Source organism: Gopherus evgoodei, chromosome 13, assembly GCF_007399415.2.
Source record: "Gopherus evgoodei ecotype Sinaloan lineage chromosome 13, rGopEvg1_v1.p, whole genome shotgun sequence".
Lineage (NCBI taxonomy): Eukaryota > Metazoa > Chordata > Testudines > Testudinidae > Gopherus > Gopherus evgoodei.
The window spans coordinates 33,906,083-33,924,541 of NC_044334.1; the positions used below are offsets into that span (position 1 = coordinate 33,906,083).

Consider the following 18,459-nt stretch of genomic DNA (forward strand, 5'->3'; position numbering starts at 1 on the left):
TGTGAAACCTCTAAATACACATTTTTATGTCCTTTGTATCTCCCTAGTTTAAAAACAGAGGTTTTTATAGTTCTAATACATATTTGGTTCCATACTGCAGATGTAAAATCATTAATGACTAAATGCAATTTTTAGACTTACATAAGCTGCTGAGTTTTGATCTCATTTCCACACTGAAAGTTGTAAACAACTCTATAGTTGGGGAAAATGTTCTTTACCACTCAGACAGCAAGAAAATTTAGCAGATTGGACTCTGGGAGATCAGCTGTGGGACACAGCTTTTATTACACACGAACGATCCCTGAAACCAGATTCTTAGTCACAAGTTAGCAGGTGGGTTTATGCAAATTCTGGACCAGAGCTGGGGTGAGGTGAGGGGGCACAATTTTTCTGGCACATACACTACTCCTGCAACAACCTTTACTACCTCACTCCATAACAACACCCACAAACACACAGAACAGCCTTTTACCACTCAGAACCAAAACATACCCTGAAAGAAATCAAACAGCATAAATTTAAGGCAAACAACTGAAGCACTAACAACAACTCAAAGAAATACAAAAACACTTCTGTCTTTACACACCAGGAACAGCAAGAACCAAACAAACATTCATTCCTATCTCCCACAAGCTTTGGGTCTTTGGAACCCACACCCCTTAATGGGTGAGTACTTTCCAGGCGAGAGTGAAGCTCTCAGGCCTCAAATGCCAGGTACAGTTACTCTCTCCTTGATCCAAAACGAACAAGAAAATACACTGCTGCATTACTCCTGCCCCAATAACAAAGAGACTGGGGATCCCACACCAGCTGAAATGACCTTCTGGACAAGCACTCCCATCATGCAATCCAGGGTGGGTGGAACCATGCAAATGACATCAGCCTCAAAAGGCCTTTACAACAGATCACCAACAGATGGCAGGGTAGAGTTCATAGCGACCCTGCTTAAACTAGATTGTGGCAAAGATTAAAAAACACTGAACGTTCAAACTCACCAAAGGCGGGTCAATCCATCCTCATCCTGGTATCCACTCATTATACTCCACACCTGAACGTAGCCCTCACATGGACAACATACCCTCCTAACTCAGCGTCTGTACGTTAACCTTTTACCCCCAGTCGGGGCTATTGCAGATTCTGTATTCCTTATGCCACCCGATCTTAAACCGAACTTCACACGCCCTGGGTAATCTGTACATTGTTCCCTTATCACCAGAAACTTCTGCGCCTAAATGCTGTACCGTACACTTCTTTTTTTCTTTCAACGTCATCTTAATAAAATGTTGACATTTGTTCGAGATCCCGGCTCCTGTTCCTTTGCAAGGTGTGTGCGTTTGCTCCGGGTTTTAGTCTGCTAAGACAGCGAGGGGGGGCCGATTGAGCCAGAGGCGCTTGCCTGCTGCGGACATGGTTCCAAGGCTGAACGTCATCCCCCATGAGCTGAAGGTTTAACTGAAAACAGTTTAAGACGTGCTCCCATCTCCAGTACTCAGCTACCCAGCTCCCAGTGGGGTCCAAACCCCAACTAGATCCCTTTTACCCTGTAGACGCTGTAAAATCCTGTGACCAGGGCAGCTGCCTAGCAGCCTGTGCATCTGCCTGCCAGCGTGAGAGCTCGTAAGGCACTAATCTGGATAGTGCCGGCTGGGTGGCAGGGCTGTGAAGAGCCAGCAGAGTGGTGCAGTGGAAGTGTGCTGGGTCCATAACCCAGAGGTTGATGGATTGAAACCATTCTCTGCTACATGTGTGCTCATTTCTTTTCCCTCTGGGCCTTCCAGCAAGGCAGTGACCAGCAGAGCGGCAAGAGGTGGCTGAGGCAGCAGCCTGCCAGGGAGCTCCCTGGCACCTCTGGCTGCCTGGGCTGAAGGCAAGAGGGAGGTGTGGGCGTGGCGAGGGCCTCCTGTCCCAGAATGAGGCTGCAGTGCTTCCTGGTTGCCTTTTCCCACGCACCCCGCCGGGCTGCGGGAGAACACGAGGGAGGCTCTCGGGGCGCTGGGCAGCGCTGTGTGGCTGTCAGGGGAAAGAGCCGAGGCTACCGACTCAACCTGCCATTGGCTCGCGTGGCTCTGCGCGCCGTCAGCCGGGGTGGGCCTGGCTGTGCACGTGACTCAGGCGTGGGCAGCATGGCTGCTCTTTCCTGACGAGGCATGAGGCAGGCCAAGAGCTTTGCACAGCCTACGGGGAAGTGGGAGGAAGGCATCTTTGAGGCGGCGTGTCTCATCCGCTTCTCCCTTGCCACTTGGGTGGAGGTGGGAAGGGAGCAAAATGTTCCCGGCTGAAAGTTTTTGTGCTCGGCCTCGAGGATTAAGCCTGAGCCTCCAGCACGGCTGCTGGGAGACGGGATTCTGAATGGCATCCAGCATGCTCTTTGGGCCACCAGCTGAAAGCTCTGAGGCCAAGAGGCAAATAAATGGGACTTTTGAGGCTCCTTGCAGAAGCAAGGAGGTGGCACAGGCTTATCACCAGCCCTGGGTGGGCTCAAACCACCATCCTTTCAGTTAACAGCCAAACACACTGACCCATTGCGCCACAGACGGGCAAGGCTGTATGGAGCCCTGTCATAAACAGACAGGAAAAGTTACTAGCACAGAGGTACTTTATATCTCTTTGACTGTAAAGGGTTAACAAGTTCAGTAAGCCTGGCTGTCACCTGACCAGAGGACCAATCAGGAGACAGGATACTTTCAAATCTTGAGGGAGGGAAGTTTTTGTGCTGTGTTGTTAGTTTTGGTGGCTGTTCACTCTGGGGGCCCAGAGGGATCAGACGTGCAACCAGGTTTCTCTACAGTCTCTCCAATACAGGCTCTTATAAGTTCAGACTAGTAAGTACTAGGTAGATAAAGCGAGCTAGGCTTATGTTTGTTTTCTTTATTTGCAAATGTGTATTTGGCTGGGCGGAGTTCAAATTGGTATTTTGCTGAAAAGATTTTAATTTGTACTTGTATACTTAGGCTGGGAGGGTACTCCCAGTGTCTATAGCTGAAAGACCCTGTACCTATTCCATTTTAAAGTTACAGAGATAATTTTTACTGTTTTTTCTTTCTTTAATTAAAAGCTTTTCTTGTTTAAGAACCTAATTGTTTTTTATTCTGGTGAGACCCCAGGGGACTAGGTCTGGATCCACCAGGGAATTGGTGGGGAGAAAGGAGGGAAGGGGGAGAGAGAGGCTAATCTCTCTCTGTGTCAGGATTACTTTCTCTCTCAGGAAGAGTCTGGGAGGGGGAGAGAGAAGAAGGGGGGAAGGTGAATTTTCCTCTCTGTTTTAAGATTCAAGAAGTTTGAATCACAGTGATCTTCCAGGGTAACCCAGGGAGGGGAAGCCTGGGAGAGGCAATGGTGAGGGAAAGGGTTTACTTTCCTTGTGTTAAGATCCAGAGGGTCTGGGTCTTTGGGGTCCCCGGGCAAGGTTTTGGGGGGACCAGAGTGTACCAGGCACTGGAATTCCTGGTTGGTGGCAGCGCTACAAGTTCTAAGCTGGTGATTGAGCTTAGAGGAATTCATGCTGGTACCCATCTTTTGGATGCTAAGGTTCAGAGTGGGGAATTGTACCATGACATGGTAGGCAGCGGTGGGATAGATAGATAAGATAGAATCCAAAAGCCAGTGAGGTTTTTATTTCTCTCCCTGCTAGCTATCTGCAGGCAGACTGAGAGGTTTGGGTTTAGAAGCAAAAGCCAGTAGGATTATTTTCTCTCTCTTTTCTCTCTGCTAGCTGTTTGTAAGCAGGAGAGAGAGTTTTTAAAAATAAATAAACAGCCAGAAATTTTTTTTCCTTTTCTCCTTTCTGGTTGTGCAGAGAGACTGCCTGAAGACAGAGGCATTAGAGTTTAACAAGGATCTTTGTTAAACAAAGGGACTCCAGTTGTGAGTCACCATACACCAGCAAAACACATTTGCAAATGAAACATTTCCTTTTGTTCTAGTTTTATTCGGGAAGGCTTGTTAGAAACACTCTGTTGCTTAGCAACAGCACAGGCAGCAGAGGAACTGTAATTCAGACAGTAAACCAGCAGAGGGCACCCCAACCCAAGAAAGCAGGAACCATGACTACCAAGGATGCCCTGAAACAGGAGCGAGCGAGACTGGAGGCAGAGGCACAAATCAAAAAAGCAGAGCACAAGCGAGATATGGAAAAAAAATACAAGAACTAGAAATAAAACAAAAAGAGATGGAGCTAAGAGAAAAAGAAAAGGAGGCTGCCCACAGGAGAGAGTTGGAATTCCTGAGGGAAACGCACCGGCAGGCCCTGGAATTAGAAAAAGCAAAGCAACAGAACCCAGCCAATCCTAACAACCCTTCGCCAATAACTGTTGCGCAGCACAAGAAATTTCCCACCTACAAGGCAGGTGATGACACTGAAGCCTTCTTAGAGAATTTTGAAAGAGCCTGTCTTGGGTACAACATCCCTGAAGACCAGTACATGACAGAACTGAGGCCACAGTTCAATGGACCCTTAGCAGAGGTGGCGGCTGAAATGCCTAAGGAGAACATGAACGACTATAAACTTTTTCAAACCAAGGCCAGATACAGAATGGGGATAACACCTGAACAGGCTCGTCTGCGGTTCAGAGCCCTAAAATGGAAACCAGATGTGTCATTCCCCCGACACGCCTACCACATTGCAAAGAATTATGAAGCCTGGATATCAGGAACAAAGGTTAACAATCTGGACGAGCTGCACCTCCTGATACAAATGGAGCAGTTCTTAGATGGTGTTCCTGAAGAAATAGAAAGGTACATCCTAGATGGGAAGCCCAAAACGGTAACTGAGGCAGGGGAGACTGGAGCCAAACGGATGGAAGTGACAGGAAAGAAAAGAGCTACTATCAAGGGGAGCGAATATCACAGGGGTCACACCGACAATAAACCCTATCACCAAGGGCAAACCAGGACCCCACCTACAACCCAAGGAAAGCTGCCAACGTCCTATTCTCTCACCTCATCAATCTCCAGTAACCCACCTCGGCCCAGTGACCAGTCAGGTGGGCGATGCTTCAAGTGTAATGAACTGGGACATATAAAGGCCAACTGCCCCAAGAACTCCATCCGAGTGCAGTTCATTATATCTCCATCACTCCAAAGATCCCCAGGCCCAGATGCCTCTCAAATACCCTTGGAGCGAAGGGAAATTTTGAGAGTGGGCGGAAAGAAGGTTATCGCGTGGAGAGACACGGGGGCACAAGTGTCAGCTATCCACCAATCCTTAGTGGACCCCAAATTCATCAACCCAAAGGCTCAAGTGACAATTTTCCCCTTCATGTCCCAAGCGGTAAACTTGCCTACAGCTAAACTGCCTGTCCAGTACAAAGGCTGGTCAGGAATGTGGACTTTTGCTGTCTATAACAATTATCACATCCCCATGCTACTGGGGGAAGACTTAGCCAACCAGGTAAAGTGGGCCAAGAGGGTGGGAATGGTTACACGCAGCCAAGCCAGGCAAGCTTCCAGACCCATCCCTGTTCCTGAACCGTCCACAGAGGCCCCGTCTGTGTTGGCAGAGACCCAGACAAAGGTAGTGTACCCGGATTCCCTGCCAACAACTGCAACAGCCACAGTACTTCCAGTCCCAGACCTGAACCTGGAAACACAACCAGCACCAGAACCATTGCCAGCACTGATGCCAGCGCTTGCAAACACATCTTCAACCCCAACGCCAGAGGGCGCCAGCGAGCCTGAACTGGCAGAAGCAGCAGACAACCATACCCAGGAGGCTCAGCCAGAGCCTGAAATACACCTGGTGCACCAGCGGAGAGCAGTTCACCAGCCACGAAAACAACCCCAGCACCTACATCGCTTCCCGAGTGACTAAGCCCAAGTCCACAGTCTAAGGAGGAACTGGTGTCTCCAGCCTCCAGGAAACAGTTCCAGACTGAGCAGGAAGCAGATGACAGCCTTCAGAAAGCTTGGCACGGAGTACCCCACCACCTCTCAGCTCTTCTAACCAATCCCGGTTTGTTATAGAACAAGGGCTTTTATATAAGGAGTCTCTTTCTGGTGGACACCGGGAAGACTGGCATCCACAAAAACAGTTGGTGGTTCCAACTAAGTACCGGAGGAAGCTCTTAAGCTTAGCCCATGATCATCCCAGTGGCCATGCTGGGGTGAACAGAACCAAAGACAGGTTGGGGAAGTCCTTCCACTGGGAGGGGATGGGCAAGGATGTTGCCAAGTATGTCCGGTCTTGTGAGGTATGCCAAAGAGTGGGAAAGCCCCAAGACCAGGCGAAGGCCCCTCTCCAGCCACTCCCCATAATAGAGGTCCCATTTCAGCAAGTAGCTGTGGATATTCTGGGTCCTTTCTCAAAAAAGACACCCAGAGGAAAGCAGTACATATTGACTTTCGTAGACTTTGCTACCTGATGGCCAGAAGCAGTAGCTCTAGGCAACACTAGGGCTAAAACTGTGTGCCAGGCCCTAACAGACATTTTTGCCAGGGTAGGTTGGCCCTCCGATATCCTTACGGATTCAGGAACTAATTTCCTGGCAGGGACCATGAAAGAACTGTGGGAAACTCATGGGGTGAATCACTTAGTTACCACCCCGTACCACCATCAAACCAATGGCCTGGTGGAAAGGTTTAATGGAACTTTGGGGGCCATGATACATAAATTCGTGAATGAACATTCCAATGACTGGGACCTAGTGTTGCAGCAGTTGCTTTTTGCTTACAGGGCTGTATCACATCCCAGTTTAGGGTTCTCACCGTTTGAGCTTGTGTATGGCCACGAGGTTAAGAGGCCATTACAGTTGGTGAAGCAGCAATGGGAGGGGTTTACGCCTTCTCCAGGGGCTAATATTCTGGATTTTGTAAGCAACCTACAAAGCACCCTCCGACACTCTTTAGCCCTTGCTAAAGAAAACCTAAAGGATGCTCAAAAAGAGCAAAAGGCCTGGTATGATAGACATACCAGAGAGCGTTCCTTCAAAGTAGGAGACCAGGTTATGGTCTTGAAGGCACAACAGGCCCATAAAATGGAAGCAACATGGGAAGGGCCATTCACGGTCCAAGAGCGCCTGGGAGCTGTTAACTACGTCATAGCATTTCCCAATTCCTCCCTAAAGCCCTGAGTGTACCACGTTAATTCTCTCAAGCCCTTTTATTCCAGAGACTTGCAGGTTTGTCAGTTTACAGCCCAGGGAGGAGATGATGCTGAGTGGCCTGACGGTGTCTACGATAAAGGGAAAAGTGATGGTGGCGTGGGAGAGGTGACCCTCTCCACAACCGGGAAAGGTTTGCAGTGGCAACAGATCAAGAAGTTGATGCACTCTCCTGTGAAAGTTCCCTAAAATCAACTGGTTAAAAATTGTCCTTACAATGTGAAAAATCTTGTAGTTTTACTTAATTAGTGGCATATGTAAGGATGCATGTGTTTATTGATCTGTTTATTTTAAAGTTCTAGGGAGAAATCACTGCCAGTGTGGTTCCACACTGTCAGCGATTTGGGGGGCGTGTCATAAACAGATAAGAAAAGTTAATAGCACAGAGGTACTTTATATCTCTTTGACTGTAAAGGGTTAACAAGTTCAGTAAGCCTGGCTGTCACCTGACCAGAGGACCAATCAGAGGACAGGATACTTTCAAATCTTGAGGGAGGGAAGTTTTTGTGCTTTGCTGTTAGTTTTGGTTGTTGTTCACTCTGGGGACTCAGAGGGACCAGATGTGCAACCAGGTTTCTCTCCAATCTCCCTGATACAGGTTCTTATAGATTCAAAATAGTGAGTACTAGGTAGATAAGGCAAGTTAGGCTTATGTTTGTTTTCTTTATTTGCAAATGTGCATTTGGCTGAAAGGAGTTTAATTGTGTATTTGGCTGAAAGGATTTTAATTTGTACTTGTATACTTAGGCTGGGAGGGTATTCCCAGTGCCTATAGCTAAAAGACCCTGTACCTATTCCATTTTTTTTTAATTTACAAAGATAATTTTTACTGTTTTTTCTTTCTTTAATTAAAAGTTTCTTGTTCAAGAACCTGATTGTTTTTTTATTCTGGTGAGACCCCAGGGGACTGGGTCTGGATTCACCAGGGAATTGGTGGGGAGAAAGGTGGGAAGAGGGAGAGAGAGGCTGATTTCTCTCTGTGCCAGGATTACTTTCTCTCAGGAAGAGTCTGGGAGAGGGAAAGAGAAGGAGGGAGGAAGGTGAATTGTCCCCTCTGTTTTGTGATTCAAGGAGTTTGAATCACACAGTGATCTTCCAGGGTAACCCAGGGAGGGGAAGACTGGGAGAGGCAACGGTGAGGGAAAGGTTTTACTTTCCTTGTGTTAAGATCCAGAGGGTCTGGGTCTTGGGGGTCCCCAGGCAAGGTTTTGGGGGGACCAGAGTGTACCAGGCACTGTAATTCCTGGTTGGTGGCAGCGCTACAGGTTCTAAGCTGGGATTGAGCTTAGAGGAATTCATGCTGGTACCCCATCTTTTGGACGCTAAGGTTCAGAGTGGGGATTATACCATGACAGGGGCGGACACGCTCCTGCCGGGAGGGCCTGGGCCCGGCTGCCTGGTTTGCACCCTGCCCGGGGGGGTCCCCAAGCTCCCCGCAGCCGGAGCGGGGCTGCGGCAGGTGAGTGGCCCGGGCGGGGCGGAGCGGAGCGGAGCAGCCTCTCCTGCGGGGCCGGGGCGACAGAGCCCGGGAGCAGCTGGGCCGGGAGCTGCAGGAGGGGCCCGGAGCGCAGCTCGGCTGCAGAGCTCGGAGCCCAGGCTGGGCCCGAGAGCGAGGGGAGGGGGAGCCGGAGGGAGCTTGGGGGTGCCAGAGCCAGGCTGGAGGGGGAGCCGCTGGGGATGGGGACTGTGGGGCAGCTGGGAGTTTGGGGTGTGGTGGGGGGTCAGGGCTGGAGGCAGACTGTGGGGCTGCTGGGAGCTGGGAGTTTGGGGTGTGCTGGGGAGATCATGGCTGGGGGTTGGGGATGTTTGGGGGGCTCCATGTTCAGATCCGGCCTTGCGAAAGCTTTGGGGGCTGGAGCTGGGGAAAGTTGGGGACTGTCTGAAGTTGGCTGCTTGGGATGTGGGTGAGGCCCTGGGGAGCTGGGGGTTGGGCTGCAGCCCTGTCACCGCAGCCTGGGGCCCTGCGTTTCCTCTGGAAAAGCTGCTCCCTGTTTCACCATCTCCTTTCAGTCTGCAGTTACCTAGTTATCAAAGCCTCGTGAATGGTGTTTGGTTAGTGTCTGGGAGCTCCTCCTGCTGAAGTAGAAAGCAGTGGGGGAAGAGAGGCTGCCTAGCATCCGAAACTCAGCATCGCTGCTCGGCTCTCTGTGAGCTAAGATCAAACGTGAGAAGAGTAGTCTTTTGGTTTTTCCAAGGCCACAATCAAGTGTCTTGATGTTTTTGGTCTTCTAGCCTCAAGATGAAAACCTTGTCTGTGTCTCTGGGACCTTGAAGTAAAAATATTATCTAAGTTATATCTGTTCTTATCAGTTTGATAGGTTCTTTATTTGAAGACTGTATGTTCAATTGATTTTTGAAACAAGGGGATGGAAAAGGAGCTTCTTTTATCCACCCCCTGCATTGACCTGGTATTGCAGTGTCTCCAGGACCAGTACCTCTCCTTTTGCGGAGAATGGTCTGGTTAGAAAGGCAGAAAGATTTTCACTCTAAAGGTGCTGATTTGAGAAGATTTTTTAAAGTAGTTGAAAAATCAGGCCTCTTTAGCACTTTGGTTTCTTCATGACAACATATTGTTAAAATTTCTTGGGAGTGTTTTCTAAGTTTACAGATGTGAGTTTCTTTGTCTTGCTGGAGGATTGTTTTAAAAGCTGGGACTCTTCTGTTTGCTGTGAGTCTTTTCAACAACATGAGGGACGAATGCTTTCCGGACTGAGGGTCTGTTTGGGAGATGATTGGCTGGTGGGGCTTGGGGGGGACACAGATTGGTAATATTCGAGGTCACATGTATATCAATAACTGCATGAGTTACATAGACTTCTCCCCACCCAGCCTACGTTCCATGTATCTTGACTGAGCCTGCCGCCCACCATCCCAGAGCAGAAGCCTGAAGACCGAGCCCCACCGCACGTGGGAAGGTGGGGAACTCCCACTGGTTGCCTGCTCCTACAGTGTTTATGACTCAGGAAGTGGGTAGGGACCAGCCCCTGCAGGCAGCCCGTGGGGAAGAGCCACTGCTTTGCTGCCCCCGACTCCCCCTCAATTATAGTCCAGGAGGCTGTAGCCGCAATACAAGCCCCTGGTGGCCACATTTGAGAATGCTGGAGCCTCACAGTAAACAAATCCCAGCAGGTTTGTCACACCCTGTCCCCCACCCTGGGGATTTCCTGCCCTCGCCCACACAGACCAACCTTCCTGAAAGTTCCCACCCCCTATGTATTTACTGCCCTTTCTCCTCGCAAAGGGAAACCGCCAGCAACTCCCTGATAATCCCTACCTCAACCGGCTCCACTGCAGCAATTTCCCTTCCCTGACCCCTGGAAGGACAGAATGATCTGGAGCAAAACATTGATGTTGCACTGCAGCATGTTAGGGCAAAAAGGGCAATTGGGGACATGTCAGAACAGGAAATAATTTCACAGCACAACTCCCCCCAGGATCTTTCCCTGCACACAGATGTTCTAGACGGTCCTGCATGTGACAGAAAAATTCAAATCTAGGGCTGTCAATTGATCGCAGTTAATTTACGCAATTAACTTAAAACAAATCATGATTAATCTCAGTTTTAATCGCACTGTTAAACAATAGACCAATTGAAATTTATTTTTGATGTTTTTCTACATTTTCAAATATATCGATTTCAATTACAACATAGAATACGAAGTGTACAGTGCTCACTATAAATAGTTTTATTACAAATATTTACATTGGAAAATATAAAGTACTGTAGTGCAATCTCTTTATCATTAAAGTGCAAGTTGCATATGTAGATTTTTTTTTGTTGCATAAGTGCACTCAAAAAGAAAACAATGTAAAACTTTAGAGTCCAGTCAGTCCTACTTCTTGTTCAGCCAATCGCTAAGACAAACAAGTTTGTTTACATTTACTGGAGATAATGCTGCCCATGTCTTATATACATCACCTAAAAGTGAGAACAGGCTTTCTCACGGCACTTTTGTAGCCAGCGTTGCAAGGTATTAACGTGCCAGATATGCTAACATCCATATGCCTTCATATTTCAACCACCATTCCAGAGGACATGCTTCCATTCTGATAACGCTCATGAAAAAAATAATGCGTTAATTTGTGACTGAAGACCTTGATGAAGAACTGTATGTCTCCTGCTCCATGGTTTTATCAGCATTCTGTCATGTATTTCGTTTTATGGCAGTCTTGGGCGATGACCCAGCACATGTTGTTCACTTTAAGAACACTTTCACTGCAAATTTGACAAAACACAAAGAAGGTATAACCTGAGATTTCTAGAGACAGCTACAGCGCTCAACCTAAGGTTTAAGAATCTGAAGAGCCTTCCAAAATCAAAGAGGGGCAAGGTGTAAAACATGTTGCCAGAAATCCTCAAAGAGCAACACTCTGATGCAGACACTACAGAACCTGAACCACTAGACAGGAAAATCAATCTTCGGTTGGTGGCATCTGACTCAGATAAGGAATATGAATGTACTTTGGATCGTGGTCAGGCAGTACCTGTCATCAGCATGGAAGCATGTCCCTGGCCTCTGATTGCTAGAAGCTGGGAGGGGAGAACAGGGGCTGGATCTCTCCATGGCCGCCTAGTCTGGTCACTCCCTCTGAAGCCCATAGCCAGGGCCAGCCTTAGGGGTGGGTGCCACCAGGGAATTACCTAGGAGTCCATGGTCAAGGGCAGTGCTGTACGGTAGCAGTGAGGTGTGTGCTGCTGGTGTAAAGTCAGAAACTGCTCCCGGCTGGCAGGGGAGTGCTGCTTGGGGTGGTGTCCAGATTTCTCCCTGCTCCCTGCCAGAATAGGAACGTAGAGGGAGGGAGGGGAAGAGAAGGGGGAGAGGTGATGAGCGGATACTGCTCCCCCCAGTGTTCTTCCGTGCCCCCCTAGGGGGTTTTGAGTGGAGAGCAAGGAGCGACATCAGGGCTTCCTGCATCCAGGTCACCTTCCCCATCTGGGCTTCTGCTCTCTGTCTTCCTCTTATGCAGCCCAGGTGGGGAAGGTGATCTGGAAGCAGGGAGCCCCGATGTTGCTCCTTGGTCCCCTCTCACAGCCCCCTCGTGGTGGGCGGAGGAGCAGTGTTCAGGGGCGGCAGGGAGAGCGAGCAGCAATGCCAGCTACTCCATGCATCCAGGTCAGTTTCCCCAAGTGGGCACGAGAGGGGGTGCAGGTGTTAGGGAAAAAGGGGGCACAGTGCAGAGATTATGGGTGTAAGAGGATGCAGGGGTTAGGGGTGCAGGGGTTAGGGGCACCGGAGGGGGGGCACAGGGTTAGGGGTGCAGAGGTTGGGGCACCAGAGGGGGGCACAGGGTTAGGGGTTCAGGGGTTGGGTGCCGAGGGGGCAGGAGTTGGGTGGCAGGAGGGGGCACAGGGGTTAGGGGTTCAGAGGTAGGGGGACAGGGTAAGGGGTGCAGGAGGGAGGTGCAGGATTGGGGTGTAGGGGTGCCAGAGGTCACAGGTTTAGGGAGCAGGAGGGGACACAGAGTTAGGGGTGAGGGACGTAGCGGTCCTAGAGGGGGTGCAGGGTTAGGGGTGCCAGAGGTTGGGGATGTAGGGGTTAGGGGTGCTAGAGGGAGTGCAGGGAGGAGCACAGGGTTAGGGGTGCAGAGTTTAGGGGTGCCAGAGGGGGGCACAAGGTTAGGGGCATGGGGGAGGATGCAGGGTGAACAGTGCAGGGTTAGAAGCACAGGAAGAGTCACGGGGCTCTCCTGTGACCCAACCCCACAGGAGATTGACCCCATGTTTAAAGAACAAACCTCTATACTAAGGGCTGAAATATCCACTGGGGTGAACACAACGGCATCAGCTCCTTGCTGCCCAGCCTGTGAGAGTTTTTACTGTGCTTCTATAAAGGGAACAGTGAGCGGAAGTTAAGTTGCCTCCTGTTCTATAACTGATGGGGGGGGCAGCAGGGATTAGTGGTGGGTCCCCCATTCCCAGGGATTAGGGGCATGGAGCACGGGGGTGCCTGACAGGTGTTGGGCTGCAGGGTTCCCTGCTGAAGCTCCGCAGACTGGAGCCTGCTCCTCCTGTGCAGGGCCAGCTCCAGCTTTTCTGCCGCCCCAAGCAGGAGGAGGAAAATAAAAAAAACGCTGTGGCTCTTCGACAGCAGCTCAACCAACTGCTTCTTCTGCGGCAGTTCGGCGGCGAGTCCTCCCTCCCTTCCTCTTTGGTAGACATTTGACGGCAGTTCAAAGACTAAGACACGGAATGGGGGACCCACCACTGAATTTCCGCTAAAGACCCAGACGTGCTGCCCCAATACTGGATGGGCCACCCCTTGGAATTGGCTGCTCCAAGCACCTGCTTGCTACGCTGGTGCCTGGAACCAGCCCTGCTCCCGTGACAAGCAGGGGCTGGTGCAGAGCATGGCAGGGCAGGGAGATGACATCTCCTCTAATAGCGAGGCCCTTTCACAGCAAGGGCAGCACCTCCCCGCAGTAGCACAGAGCCACCTACTCCTCCTGCTTTCTCCTGACACCAGCACCACCCTTCCCGGCACCGCCTCATGGCAGCACCTGCTTCCAGACTCGCACCAGAAATAGGAAGTCTGGGCCGGGCCTGGCAGCAGCTGTCAGGAAATGGAAGCAGGAGACACGACCACTCCCATGGTGCTGTGGGGCCCATCCTGGCTGGTGGGAGATGGAGGCAGTGGACACTACCACTCCCATGGTGCCGTAGGGTTTTCAGGTGGGGTGCCCCCCCCCCAGTAGGGCTCCAGGGGAGTTTTGGCATCTTAAGGGATTGGTGGGGGGTTGCTTGGAGGAGGTTTGAAGACTAACAGTGAAGGGGAAGTTGGACAGTTTCCAGAAAACCAGGGAGACAAGGCAGGTGAGGTGATACCTCTTACTGGACCAGCTCTGGAGTCACACAGGGTCTTCTTCATGCAGGGGAAAGGTGTTCAGAGCATCACAGTTCAATAGAAGGTGGAACCCTCTGCCCCAAACATTAGACATTCCCCTACTTCCTGGAATGGGGGGGCTGTCCCCACTGTCCTGTAAACAACCCCACCATGTAACCCAGAGGTGGCTGCATCTTAGCATCAAGACACCAGTGGTCACTGCTCCAGAGGAGATGGTACATACAGGCCACTGCCCTACGTGGCCCCCAGACATCACAGACTGTGCACTGTCTTGGCTGGCCCCACACGTTACTGCCCCAAGAGCTGAGGTACACACAGGCTACTACTCAAACTGGGGTCACTGCAGCAATGGTTGGGGGGGATACAGGTAGGGCACTGCCGCACATGGCCACCAGGTGGCACTGCTGCAATGGTGCTGGTGGGGGGAGATGCTAAACGGGCCACTGCCTGAAGTGGCCACTACCACAATGGTTTGAGGAGAGGGGGAGGGAGATACCAATAGGGCACTGCCACACCAGGGCACCCCGGGGAGGTCACTGCTCCAATTAGTAGAGATACACATCGGGTAGTGCCCCAGCTGGGGGTCCTACACCAGAGAGAGAAGGGGCTGGGGAGAGAAGAGGAAATCAAAGGCCACTGCCTCACTTAGCCATTGGGGTCACTACGTAAATAGGGGACACACACACAGACACAGACACACAGAGACACACACACAGACACACAGAGACACACACACAGACACACCCCACTGCCCCACCTGACGGGCAGTGACCACTGCCCCAATTCGGGGATACACAGAGGGTATTGCTCCATGGGGATACAAGGGATCAGTGCTTGCCATACCTGGCACAGGGGTAGAGGGGATAGGGTGACCAGATGTCCTGATTTTATAGGGACAGTCCTGATATTCGGGGCTTTTTCTTATGTAGGTGCCTATTAGCCTCCACCCCCTCCCAATTCTTCACACTTTCTATCTGGTCACCCTGGGGCAGGGGGGGAGGGAGGGGGCTACACAAAGGGCACTGCCATACTTGGCCACCAGTGCACATCCCTAGTGGGGGAGTGATATACACCAGAAGCAGGCCTCATTGCCACAAAGGGGTTGGAAGATACCCAGGGCACTGCCTGACACAGCCACCAAGGCACCCTGCCACCTTGGGGAAGGTGAAGAATACAGCTTGGGCACTGACTCCTCTGGCTACCAGTGGTCACAGGCCCAATGCAGGGGTTGGGGGGAGTAAATACACACAGGGGACTGCCCCACCTGGGCAACACGAGTCACCGAGATGAGAGTGGGATACGCAGAGGGCCCTGCCCCAATGGCTGATATACATACAAGGCCCTGCCTCACCTACCCACCAGCACTCACAGGCACAATGTCAGTAGTGGGGTCACACAGGTAACTGACCTCAGTTGCCACCAGGGGTCACTGCAGCAATGCCAGGGGGGATACATGCCAGGCATTGCTGCCCCTCGCCACTAGGAGTCACTGCTCCTACAAGAAGGCACCTACAGGACACTCCCATGCCTGGCCAGCAGGGGTCACTATCGCTGGAGAGGGGCTATGGGGAAGCAGAGAAAGAGCAACTAACTACAGTGGGGAAAATCACAATCTACCAGGGAGAAAGAACACACTCTGCTAGGACATCACACCAACTCCAGCCAGGCTGGATACCAGCAATTCGGGGCTGGAGCAGCTCCAGCTAGAGGCTGGGCAGAGACAGGTGACCTCGATTTCTGCGCTGAGCAGGCTGCTTTGGCAGTGAGGAGGGACAGGGAACCCCCCGGCCAGGGTGTTGCTGCCCAAGGAGGGAGAGATCTGCGGCACTCTTTGGAGTAGCTGGTTCAGCATCTGTGAGCCACATGCTTCTCCCTGCCTGAGCTCTCCAGGAGCACATTACGCACAGGTGTGCGCTGGATGTAGGCACCAGTGTAACAATAGGGCCAGACTCTGCTGAGTGCTGCCTGTGAGAGAGAGACAGAGTCAGATGGGCAGATGGGGGCAGGAGATGACAGATCCAGCAACCATGAGCTGAACCCATCACAAGTCCAGCCCGTGACATCACCATCCATCCCTGCAGCTCTCCATCTGTCCCGCTGTCCGTCCAACCCTCAACCCCCCAGCCGTCCCCAATGTATGTCACACACACCCCTTCATCCATCTGCCTCACACACTCATCTATTTCCTCATGCATCCTGCTGTCCCTCTGATTGTCCCTGCAGTGCCCAGCACAAGGAAGCATAGTGGACCCTGAGCGAGGCTTTTGGGTGATGCAGTAATGGAGCTAGCGGGTGAAAGGGGCATCTCCAATCCCAGCCCTACTTCTCCTCTGCCCAAAGCCATGACCGCGAGCCCACCCCTCTCACTCTCAGACCTCACAGCCCCAAAGACATGAATGGCCACTCACACTGTGACCCAGTTACAGCAATGAGGTCTACCCGAAGATAGGGGGTGGAGGAGCAACCCCCTTATCCTGGCAGGCAGGACACATCCTTCCCAATATGGCAGAGACCCTGCCCTTGGGCAGATAGACCAAGATGAGCCCATAGGAGACTGGGGAAGGGGGAGCAGAGAAAGAGAATGCAGGCAACTGAACATGACAGCTGTCCATGAAAGGAGAGAGAGAGAGTTTGAGTGAAAGTTGGCCAACACAGAGAGAGAAACCTAGGAGGACAAAAGAAATTCACAACAGGGAGTCAGTCACCCTCATGGATCCAACTTTCTGCTAGGGAGCACACACCACTCCTGGCCAGAGAGATGATCAGCTCTCGCAAATGGCAACATCATCTCCCCTGAAGCCACAGCTACTCCGGAAACCCACACCAAGGTAAAGGGAAGTCCCTGCCTAGAGCCAGGAGGGCTGTGACCAGAGCCCTTCCCAAACCAGATGCACATCTCACCGACAGAGACGGTTACTCTTGTCTCAGTTGGGCAGGTCTTGCCTGGCATCAACAGGATTCACGCTGTCACTGCTCTCGATCACTTTCCATCTCACCTCAGGGCTGGACTCCATCCCCACGACTTCTTTTCCCTTGCTATGAAACACAACACAAGAGGAAAAGAAAAAGCAATGGTGGTGAGGCTCCTCTTCTCGCTACTCCCGCACCCCAGGGCTTCGGCTTCAACCCTCCTCCCATTCTGTCATCACAGCTATAATTAGAAATCTGAGCCCAGGGCTCACACCTGGTTGTCTCCTCAATCCTAGGCCCTGTCCAGCATGTCTCCCTCCACAGAAGTTACCTGGCCTCATCTTAGACTCCATCTTCATGTTGCTCTTCTCCTTCCCAGAGCTCCTGCTCTGCTCCTCAGACCTGTCTGTCCTCAGCTCTGCCGGTAGAGGGGAAGGGACATGATGGGAACACACATGCCCCATTCCAGACACCACACAGCATCCACAGGGCTACCAAAACACCTCATCTTCGGCCAAAACCACACCTCACCCCGAGGGAGCAAAAAGTCTGTGAGCACAGCACACACAAGACAGGAAAAGATTAACACCCACACCCACACCCAGCCCAGCCAAAGTGGGAGCTTCCTCACCTTCCCGGCCACAGGTCCGTGGGGCTCATGGATGGAGAAGTTTGCTGGGCTGTGGGGGTCCCTGAAGAACTAGCTCAGCATGTGAATGACTGGGATGTATGTGGGGGCCTGACTGTGGGTTGGGGTGTCCAGAAGGACCTAAGGGAAGGGAATAGGGGGATTAGGGAGAGAGGAGAGTGGCATTACCAAGGTGCATTGTGGGAATGTGGGATTTAGAGAGCCCAGAGTGGATGGGTGTCAGCGGGTTGGACGACCCCACAGTGGTTGAAAAGGGGAACCTGGCAGGTTTGGGTGTAGCAGAGATTGAAGATGAGGAACCTCACACCCTGGGGATGGACTGGGGGAGTAGGGGGATGGGAAAGTGGGACCCAGCAATGAGAAATGGGTTGGAGGCAATTAGGGATGGGGCACTGAGGACATGGATGGGGGGGAGGAGGAGGAAGGTGGCGGGGTGCTGAGGACAGGAAGGAGGATGTCAGGGATGGGGCGAGAGGAGGTCGGTGTCGGGGTGCTGAGGACGGAGGGGGAGAGGGAGGAGGAGGTCGGAGCGAAGGGAAAGGCCAGGTAGAGTGTACACGATGGGGGAGGGGATGCTGGGGGCTGAGGGATCCCCACAGATGGGGGTGGGGCTGGCGAGAGGGTCACAACAGATGAGGAGACACTGGGGGGGCAGGTTGGGGGGGCTTGAAGGGGCTGCTGGGGCCCTACGGAGGGAGAGGAGGGGGCGGTGCTGGCAGGAGAGTCACAGGGGACGGGGGGACACTGGGGGCAGGTTGGGGGAGGTTGAAGGCCCTGCGGCCCCAGGCTGCCGCTTGTGGGGCTGCTCCCAGACAGCTCAGCCCCCCCCCGTTAGCCCCCCAGGCCCAGCGGGGGGGGGTGAAGCCCTTTCACTCGCGCTGCCTCTGCCCTGTGCCCCCCCCCGCCCGGCTCCCACGGGCCCGGGCTGCTCCCGGGGCAGGGGCTGGGCCTGGCGCCTGGA

At 52.2% G+C, this 18,459-nt stretch overlaps 1 long non-coding RNA gene and 1 pseudogene across 1 annotated transcript; one reads left to right on the top strand and one right to left on the bottom strand.

The window, feature by feature from the left end:
* Positions 1-1,968: 1,968 nt before the first annotated feature.
* On the bottom strand, positions 1,969-17,890 carry LOC115661194. The gene is made up of 5 exons (XR_004003035.1): positions 17,481-17,890; positions 17,181-17,267; positions 16,841-16,975; positions 16,660-16,662; positions 1,969-1,981 (listed from the first exon to the last, which is right to left on the bottom strand). It is a non-coding gene; the product is annotated as an uncharacterized LOC115661194 (long non-coding RNA).
* On the top strand, positions 9,361-9,539 carry LOC115661231 (annotated as a pseudogene).
* Positions 17,891-18,459: the final 569 nt, after the last annotated feature.